The 10,752-nt window shown below is 38.1% G+C and overlaps 1 pseudogene; it reads right to left on the reverse strand.

The window, feature by feature from the left end:
• Positions 1-999: 999 nt before the first annotated feature.
• Positions 1,000-10,364, reverse strand: LOC130863400 (vomeronasal type-2 receptor 116-like; annotated as a pseudogene).
• Between the last annotated feature and the right edge of the window lie 388 nt (positions 10,365-10,752).

Consider the following 10,752-nt stretch of genomic DNA (forward strand, 5'->3'; position numbering starts at 1 on the left):
GGAACATGGGATGTACTCACTCATAATCCGTTTCTAGCCATAAATAAAGGACATTGAACATATAATTTGTGATCCTAGAGAAGCTAAATAAGAAAGTGAACCCAAAGAAAATCGTATTGTCATCCGCCTGGAGAGGGGAAGTAGACAAGATTGCAGGGCAAAAACTGGGAACTTGCGGGTGAGGTGGCATGGGGCAAAGGGGAAATGGGATGAGAAACATGAGAAGGGGAGGATGGGAGGAGCTCGGGGGATCGTGATGGTTGGGATATAGGAAGGGTGGATATGGGAGCAGCAAAGTATATATCCTAACTAAGGGAGCCATCTTAGGGTTGGCAAGAAACTTGACTCTAGAGGGGTTCGCAGGTGTCCAGGGAGATGTCCCCAGCTGGTACCTTGGGCAACTGAGAAGAGGGAACCTGAAATGACCCTATCCTATACTGATGAATATCTTACATATCACCTTAGAACCTTCATCTGGCGATGGATCGAGGTAGAGACAGAGACTCAATTTGGAGCAACAGTCTGAGCTCTTAAGGTCCAAATGAGGAGCAGAAAGAGAGAGAACATGATCAAGGAAATCAAGACCAAGAGGGATGCACCCACCCACTGTGACAGTGGATCTGATTTATTGGGAGCCCACCAAGGCCAGCTCGTCTGGGACTGAATAAGGATGGGTTGAAACTGGACTCTCTGAGCATGGCGGACAATGAAGGCTGATGAGAAGCCAAGGACAATGGCACTAGGTTTCGATCCTAATACATGAACTGGCTTTGTGGGAGCTTAGCCTGTTTAGATGCTCACCTTCCTGGACGTAGATAGAAGACCTTCGTCTTCCCGCAGTGCAGAGAATTTGGACTGCTCTTCAGTATCGAGAAGGAGGGGGAATGGTGTGGGGGGTGGAGAAGAGGAGTGGGGATAGGGGGAGGGGAGTGGGGGGAGGGGGCAATATTTGGGAGGAGGGGAGGGAAATGGGAAATGGGGAGCAGGCGGAAATATTAATTAAAAAAGAATAAAAAAATATTGAATGCAGGATTCCATATCTGTTGTATATTATGTGTCAGTACTTATCAATATTTCCCTAGAGTTCAAATCACATTGATCCTTTGTAATGAGGGTCTCTGTATATTACTTAAAGTCTTCTGTCTCATATTTAACTGTGTCTGATTTAACTGTACAAGTAATTATTCCTGTTTTCATTAACCAGACAGAGAACTTGCAATTGGTTCCTAACACCCAACAAAGAGAATTCTGTAGTGAGGGGCTGTTAGAAGGACCTCCCACACCAGAGTTCAGTGGATCTGATGTCCTATTCTGATTCTCATTGATTCTTAAACGTACATGGTGCCAATAAATGTCTGTAGGGACACATACACACATGCAGTTAGATTAAACAATCACTAGGAAAGACCTTGTTTAGAATTCTCTCACACTGCAGTTTGATTATCAAAACTGTTTCTTTGAGAAATTGACATATGTCATGAATTTTTAGTGAGTCAAAGATGTATGTCATAGCAAACAGTGTGACTTAAAGGGACATTGATATTGATCATATTCCAATAAATCTAACTTAGGAAAGTAATATATTCAATCTGTGCCAAGATTTTAGACCCTTTGATGATCCCTGTGTATGTGAGAAAAGAAGATCAAAGTCAAGGTTTTATCTTGTCAGCAAATACTCACTTGTCTCATTAGAAACTTCATTTTCTGGGCAGGGGCTGCAATCAAAACAGCAGGCTGCCATTCCCTGCTGCCTGAACTTTCTGGATCCAGGACCACAATCAGCACTGCACACAGATGGCGGCATCTGAGAAAAATTAGACAAACTTGCTCTCAGGAGCCGTGCCTATTCATTCCATAGCTACTTTAAATTACCTCAATAAAGTATCACTAAGTTTAGTTTATATACACCAAGAGTGACCATATTTCACTTACCATATTATAGAATGGAAATTTATGTAAATGTATAGAAAAAATTTAACATAAAATTGGTAGTGTCACATTGCTGGAAATTTAGGAAGAAGAATGAGTTGTTCACTCTGGACAAATAAACATGAGAGAGCATGCACAGTTGTTTTTCTATTTAATTTTTGCAACGTGACACCAAGTACATTAAAAAGTTAGAAGGGACAAAAACCAAAAAATTCTTTTCATTAGATTAACATGTCATCATAACTGCAAAACATTTTACTCGTTGGTATTTTGTAGAAGGAGCTGTGGGCTGTTTTCCTGCCACCAGCTCCCGGCTGACTGGATAGCCTATGCCCTGAAATAACAACACACAAGTTGTATTATTTTAAACACTGCTTGGCCCATTATATCTAGCCTCTTGTTTGCTAACTCTCACATCTTGACTAACCCATATCTAATAATCTGTGTAGCACCACGAGATGGTGGCTTACCTAGAAGATTCTAGCGTAAGTCCATCTTGGACTGGAGATTCATTGTGTCTGACCCAGAGAGGAGAGGCATGGAAATTGCCTAACTTCTTCCCAGCATTCTATTCTGTCTACTCCACCCACCTAAGGGCTGGCCTATCAAATGGGCCAAGGCAGTTTCTTTATTAACCAATGACCTTCCTCCATCAGTATTTGATGTAGGAGAGCTCAGTCCACTTTGGGCAGTGCTGTCCCCTAGGCAGGCTGTATGAGAAATCAAGCAGAAGAAGCCAGTAAGCAGTGTTCCTTCAGGGTCTATGCTTTAGTCGCAGTCTTCAGATTCCTGCTTTGTCTTCCCTCAACTATATCCCGTGAATCAAACCAAACCTCCCTTCTCATTTTGCTCATGGTCTGTTTAATCATAGCAATAACATAGCAAGCTAGGACCAATGGAGAAATCTAAAACAGGGAAAGACTCCTCAAATCTGAGATAGCACACAAAAACTCCATTAAAATCACCCTGCAAAGTATGACAGAGTGTAAATAGACAGAAGAATAGGTAGAGCCTGGTGCATTTCTAGTGATGAAGTGCTGAGTTGATGTGCACTGAGCTGGAAGGTGGAGTGTTTCCTTAGAATAAAGTGCCTGACACAGACTACAGACATGGCAGAACCTGGATAAAAGTTAAATAACTTGAGTTTAATTGAAAGATTTCTTAAAGTTTGAAATAAAATATCTTCATATCATCAAAAACCTAGTGATACAGGTCTATATGCTGCTTTGGAAAGCTGCTAATAATGCAGGTTCACATTGCATGCTCTGTTCAGTGCTGAGATCAATGATGAAACTTCAGAGTCTCCTATGCTCGTACTCTTTCATATTCTCCACAATATAATTAGGGACAAATATTCCTTTGTTTTCTTCCTCCTTGAAAGTGGGTTTCACAGTGTAGTGGTCTTAGACCTCACTCCTTCTATAGACTAGGCTGACTTAGATCCCACAAGGATATGCCTCTTCTGCCTCCAGAATTCTAGGGTTAAACATGTATGCTATCAGTGGATATATTTCTTCCCTTCTTTTCTGTTTTTCATGGTTGCAATTTCTTTTTGTACTTGCTAAGATGTTAAGGACTATTTTGAATGAGAGTGAAGAAGATGTATTTACTTCTCTAATTTTTGTCCATGTCTTTTGAGGTGTGTTCTCTAAATGCAACCCTAGCTGGCTTGGACTTGCTATGTAGGCCAGACTTGCCATTAAAAGACAGGACTTTGATTGTCTCTGCCTCCCAAGAGTTTAGATTAAGATATGTGCCATAACATAGAAATGGCCTCACTTAGGATTTTAATGGAAATTCTTGAGTGTCTCTTCATATAGGATAATGTTGTCAAATGATTTGCATGGAAAACATTTTTAAAGTGATCAGACTGTTAAATATTAATTAATGAAAGAAAACCTGATTTTGTCAAGATGTGATCTTTCTTTTGTGCTGTTTTTTTTTAATTTTAACACTTAATGAATGCTGCAATTGTTATGCGCACCTTCTGCACATATTTGGATGATCCTCTTGTTCTATCCATGAGTCTATTTATGTGCCACATTTACATAACTGGTCTGCATATGTTGAAGGCAACTTGTATCTCTGAAATGCAGTCATCTTTACCGGTGGGGCAGATATTTCTGTTTTGTTGTTGAGGTTTTGTTTTTTCATTTTGTTTTTTGCAGAGTAAGGTTGAATATTTATTTGGTGGGTTATGGAAGGGAAAAGGACAAAAAGGGAAAAGAGCAGAGAGGGGGGGAAATAGGGAGAGGGAGAAACAGAAGCTGCCTTTTTGGGAGAGAGATGGAAAGGCATGTTGTTAAGTTTTATTACTCAGGTTTAGTTGAGAAATTTTAGATCTATGTCCATCAAAATGTTTAGTCTCGAATTTTCTTTATTATGTGACATGTTCCTCAAATTTCTCCCACCTCATATTTGTAGAAGTAGTCTCTTCATGTTTGTAAGTGAGTTTTGGTTTTGGAAGCAAAATGATTGCTGATTTTACAGCCAATCTTGATGTTTGTGTATTTTGACTAGAGAATGTCCCACTGCATTCTGGAAAATCATTTTTACATTTTTTTTGGATATACTCTTGAGGCTTTTGGTGTATCCTTCTTCTTTTGTGGTAATAGGTTAAAAATTTGATCCTTGAACTTTATCCTCTTGGTCTCACATATATTTTATTTTTTCTCCTTTTTATCTTCATCATAGTTTCAGATTTCTATTTTCAGCCTGGTCTTCAAGTCTTGCCACCCTGTCTTCATCTTGAAGTATTCTGTTAGTGAGAATTTTCACTGATATATTTAAGAGATTTCATTTATTTTTCTTATATATATTTTAATTTAAATTTTTGTCATTATTTTGCACATTTTCGGATGTATTTGTCATATGCTCACCCAGTTCCATATTGTGTGCAAGTTTCCGTGAACTCCTTGCTTTGTTCTGGAGGTTGTTTGACTCAAAGTCATCTTTGAATTCTTTGTTCAGTACATCGTGAACACACTCTTGTTTAAACCTCTGACTCTAACATTTGGAGTTGTGCTGCTTGGATGTCTTCATATTTTTTTTCACTTGTTTGTGCATTGAAATTTGCATATCTTGGAGTATAGCCCTGGTTGAATTTTTAGTAATCTTCTGGATTCCTGCAACGGATGTTTTCATAACTCTCAAGAAATGCTATCTCACAACACATGTAAAATTTTGTTGTGCTCTCTGAATAGACATGTAGTTTGGTAGTTAAACTTTCAGATCAAATGTCCTTTTCCCTGAGAATGAGTCTCCCCATCACTCTGAGCAGGGATATTAACTGTAAATTTCATACAACCTGGAAATCCTAATATATAATTTCAGATCAAGCTTGAAGTCTCTCTTGAAGTTAACTCCTTTAAAATTCTAGCCACTTTGTAGGTTGGGAGTTTGAATTAGATACCCTAAATACACCTTCATAAGAACTCTTATCTATAACATACATAAAACCCATAATGGGATATATCATTTATAAATTTTCAAAAGCAAATTTCTTTACAACCAATACCTCCACCCAAAGAGATAAAGCAAATAGATACACACTTGTTTGTTAGGGGTGAACTATGAAAGAATGAATGGGATCAAGCAATGTTCCTCTAGTGAGAAATTTTTTTTACAGTATAAGCTTCAGGGATAGAGAAATGGCTCAGCTGTCAATAACAATTGCTCTTCATGAACAGATGCAAGATTCATTTATAGTTCACCCTGTGTGGAACCAAGTTGTCTCCGGTTTTGTGGAAATCCAAATCATTGTTCTGACATGCATATCCAACACACATTCCAGTACTGCACAGAAATATGCTGAAAAACACTTGGACCAACAGAAAAAAAAAGACAGAAAGATAAAACAAGATTACAATTCACAAGGTTTCTAAATGGGTCAAAAATGTTATGTCTATGTATGGCTAAATATATTGGCAATTTGGAACCTGTTGGCAAAAATACTGAAAGCAAATAATATAATAAAAATGAATGATTGGGGCTGGAGAGATGGCTCAGTGGTTAAGTGCACTGGCTGTTCTTGCAGAGGACCTGAATTCAATTCCCAGCAACCACATGGTGGCTCACAACCATCCATAATGAGATCTGGTGCCCTCTTCTGCCCTGCAGGTATACATGCAGACAAAACACTGTGTTCATAGTAAAAGAATTAATCTTAAAAAAAAAACACAGTTAAAAATAAAAACAACCCACATATGCTTTAAAAAATATAAACGATTGGCATATGTTTATTTTACTCCTCCCTTACAGTTAGCCTCAGCCTTTCAGCATCTGAGTCAGAGGTGGTGCAGAAAAGAGGAAAACCACTGTGTAGTAATTAGAAAGGGACCAACAGAATATTTCTCTATTGCAGGAAATAAGATTAAATACTGGAGCCGGGCGGTGGTGGCTCACACCTTTAATGCCAGCAATTGGAAGGCAGAGGCAGGAGGATCTTTTTGAGTGCGAGGCCAGCCTGGCCTACAAGAGCTAGTTCCAGGACAGGAACCAAAACTACAGAGAAACCCTGTCTCGAAAATAAAAAATAATAAAAAAAAGATTAAATACTGGTAACCACTAGTTTTCTCTTTATTTTCAAAGCTAGAAACATATTCTGGTATGATAAAGTCACAGTATGTATGTATGAAATCCTGAAACAATCCATATGATGTCATATCAAAAATGTGAAAAGAAGAAACATTTTGTAGGAGGCTTGAAAATGGCTCCTAAAATGACAATCTATCTTTATTAAGTTACATGGAAGCACAAGTGGACCCACGTGACAGTGTTACTGCTGTGTAATGTAAATCAGTACATTAGGTCAGACCTACCTGTCTACTTCCTGTGGCCCACTCTATAACGTCTTCATATAAATGGAGCTGCTGACCATGTGGAAAATATGGGCTAAACATTCCTATCTTTGCCTTCAGTCCAAGACCATTTGGGAAATTCCAAATCTGGAAAATGTCAAACTCTGGCTGCAATTTTTCTTTCAGGTTCATATTCACTGTGTCCCCAACTGGATTAGTGAAGTGGGTCTTCCTAAGTAAAGAGTTCAGCTGAAAGACAGGCAGTATTCTTTAGTGAATGTACCCTTTCTTGAAGTCAGAAAATATATTCTGATTTCATCTAAAATGCAACTTTCTTGAATGGGTCCATGTGAGAAATCTCAATGAAAGCAAGTAGATAAATGGAAATATAATAACAGTCCTAAAAATTTATTTTTTTCAGAGGAACTAGCAAACATAAGCACAGACATACATGAAGACACTGATTGTAAGTATTAAATATTCATAAACACATACACACAAACTCATATAATACATACATAATACAAGCACATACTATTTACACATACATACACCTGAACCCAAGAAAGGATATGAACATACAGATACAAAGAGACAGACTTATGCACTCAGATATAGAGAAAGAGAAACCCACAAAATTATACACAAGACCATACCCATGCTCACAAATTCAAGGATAAATATGCACAAGAAGACATACACAGATATAAACAGATATAAATGCAGGGAGAAATTGACACAAATTTATCCTCAAATGCAAAGACAGACAGATACACATACAGAGGAACAGAAACACAGATATACGTATGTACAACACATTCACCAAAACTTGCCCATAACCAGTAACACAAGTATGCACAAGTGCAAGCACAACCAAAAAAAACAGACAAATCACACACCTGGGCGCATGTAGACACCTGCACTGACAAATACACATAGGGAGAAACACACAGAAACACACCCATAGAGAAAGACATTGACACGAGACCAACTTATTCTTACTTATACACATAGGTAGATATGCAGATAGATAGAAACACATATTTAACATCTAAACAGATATACCCAGAAGCACAGAGAAACACACAAATATCCACCATACACAATAGGAGCCATCCATTCACACACACGTGAGTTTTCCAGAGGCCAGAGTTGGGGCAGAATCATTTTAGAACACCTGTGCAAACCATCCCCTACACTGATTGCCACATATTTTACAATTAAGGAACAAAAGTTCATCTTTTTATCATGGAGAGGATTAATGAAGAAGACTCCTATGTTTCCAGTATTACAGCAGGGATGATCATGTTCAGGTGCTCTATAACAGAATCACTGGTTTTCATTGAGAAATTGTGTCTCCCACCCCACAAAGTTTGTATTTGAGATTTTCCAAACCTCTAAATTTACTTCCTCAAGAGGAAAAATGTTCAAAAATCTTTCTATTTGGGGAAATATAGACTAACCCACTAGAATGGGATAGTTGAGACTCTAATAAAGACCAATATAGAAAGCAATGAATATCATCAAATAGAAATATCACCATCAAGCAGTTAAAATCGTGTTCTTCCTGATTGCCCATTGGCTGAAGAAGTGCCTCATGGTAGACATGGGCCAAAGTATACACATCATTGTATATGTCATAAAGGTCATCATTAAAAGCCATGTTGAATGTCTGTGCAATGAGCCATTCCAATGAGCTGTTGGATGAGCAGTTCCTCAGTGTCTTACACATAGAAGCCGAGACTCCATAGTTAAAGTTCACCCACTCCAGCCTTGCCAGGTATTCATCTGAGTATGTGAGAGGGTTCACTGTCATAATAGAATCTCTAAAACCAGAAATCTTGGCATGGTGGTGTGCAAATGCCAGAATCCCATGGAACAATACAGGCAAGAAGTCGCTTTTACTTATAGTGACATCGAACTGTGAGGTGGTGACCCAGATTCTCTGTATACCTTGGGATGTCCACATTTTAAAGCTGACAGCTAGAGTACTGTCTGTGTCACCATAAATGACAACAACATTTGAGGATCATGTCAAGATTTCGTTATAGTACACTTCAGCTCTTGACATGTACAAATGCATGTTGAGTGGAATCATGTTTACAAAGGCAAAGCAGAGTGTATTTTTTCCATCTCTGTTCTCAAATATGAGAAACATTGGATACTCTGATCATTGTCTGAGATGGCCAGGTCAACCCAGTTCCAGCTGAAATGAAGTATGAGGGAGACCATGGCCAGGGGTAGAGATGTGTCCTCAGGGGCCATTTGATACAGAAAAGGAAATTGTTCATGATCACTCAGGATAGGATGGAAGGGTCCAAAGGTAAGCTGAAGGATCGAGGAAACAGAGCAGCATGAGGGGCTAAGAACTTGTTAAACACACTTTTCTTCCAAGAGTTCTAAAACGCCCCGTTACATGTAGTTCTTCCCTCATCTCTATTTCAAAAAGGTAAATACAGAAGTCCCCTAAAGTCTCTGAATACACCCATGGACTAAACAGTTTGAAATAAGTGTAGGCCAGTTTCCTCTTCACACTTTTCTTAGCACTTGCGAATGGCACCAATTTCTTGCAAACCCAAGACCACACAAAACCTTACCTGCTCAGGCATGAGGAGGTCCATGGCTTTCCCATGCAAAGAAGATACTAACCACTTCGGTCCTGAAAGCATAACTATACATGTCTTCCATTCTATACATCAATAATTAGGAAAAATACCATGAATCTTGAGATCAGCGAGAGAATGAGAATATTGAAGGCAACTGTGTAATTGTGGCACAGTCTTACACTGTCTTGGCATAGTAAGAAATTGGAAAGACATATTTGGTAAAAGATCAGGGTCCCTGTTGACTTCATCCAAGGAAAACATGAAGGCCAATAGAAACTGATAGTTTTCCTTTGGTGATCTGTAAAATGATACGCTGTTTAATAGGACAAAGACCTACGGAAAATCATGGCCCATGAATACAAAGATATCTGTAATGAATGGTATTCCCAACAACCCCCAATGTTTAAAATGAATCTTCTGTGTTGTGATGTTCAGATGACATAGGAAGCTGGAAGCTTGAAAAAACTTTAAAATTTCGTGAGAGTGCATCTCCAATAAAGAAAATGTGCCATGGTCATCTTTCACAGAGAACCTGGTTCATCTCTGGTTTTTGAGTAAAGAAAAGGCAACAGGCTTTGACCAAAGAGTAAACCTGGTCATGATTTCATTCTTAAATTATTTAACAATAAATTACACGTGATGTGTGTTCCATTGAATTTACTGTATTTTCTGTGAAATTAACTGAATTGGGTAAGGCAGTCAAAATGTCTGATGAGTCTAAAGTAGCATGGGTAATATTTTTCTTTTCGGATACAATTATTTATAATCAGTGGGCGATATACTTAACATATCCCGTCCTATCCATCTTCATCTTTTTTCTTTTTTGTTTCTTGTTTATCTTTTTCAGACATAAAATCTTTTTTAAGATATATTTTTAAATGTATTCAAATACCAGAGATGTATTTTGTAAAGATGTATGTCTGTATGTATCTGTGTTTATGGACAGTATTAATGCACATTTAGCCCATAAATAATGAATGTATTCCAATGAATGATTCTTTGTTGTAGACTAGACTCACCTCAACGGCATGGGGCTATACCTGCTCCAGGTCCTGAGTGATGAAATTAAGGACATGTACTTCTTCTCCAATATTGTTCACCTATTTTATGTTTACACCAGTATTCCCTATATTCACTCTGGGTGTATCTGACCAACATGAATTTTCTTCTGGAAAATATCTTCCCAGATATCTTTCCAGTTACACTAACAATGCATCCTACTGGGATTTGTATGTGCCAGTATTACATGTTTGCAAAATAGAAGGCGTTAGCTGTAAACTGTATGGAAAATATGTATGGAGTTTCATGTAATAAAAATAGGTAAATAATCAATTGGAGGAGAATGATACCAATTTGTGTTTCCATGTATGGGAGGAATAATAATTGCTGTTACTTCCTAACTCATTGCATATCATTTG

This window comes from Chionomys nivalis, chromosome 21 (genome assembly GCF_950005125.1).
Source record: "Chionomys nivalis chromosome 21, mChiNiv1.1, whole genome shotgun sequence".
Classification (NCBI taxonomy): domain Eukaryota; kingdom Metazoa; phylum Chordata; class Mammalia; order Rodentia; family Cricetidae; genus Chionomys; species Chionomys nivalis.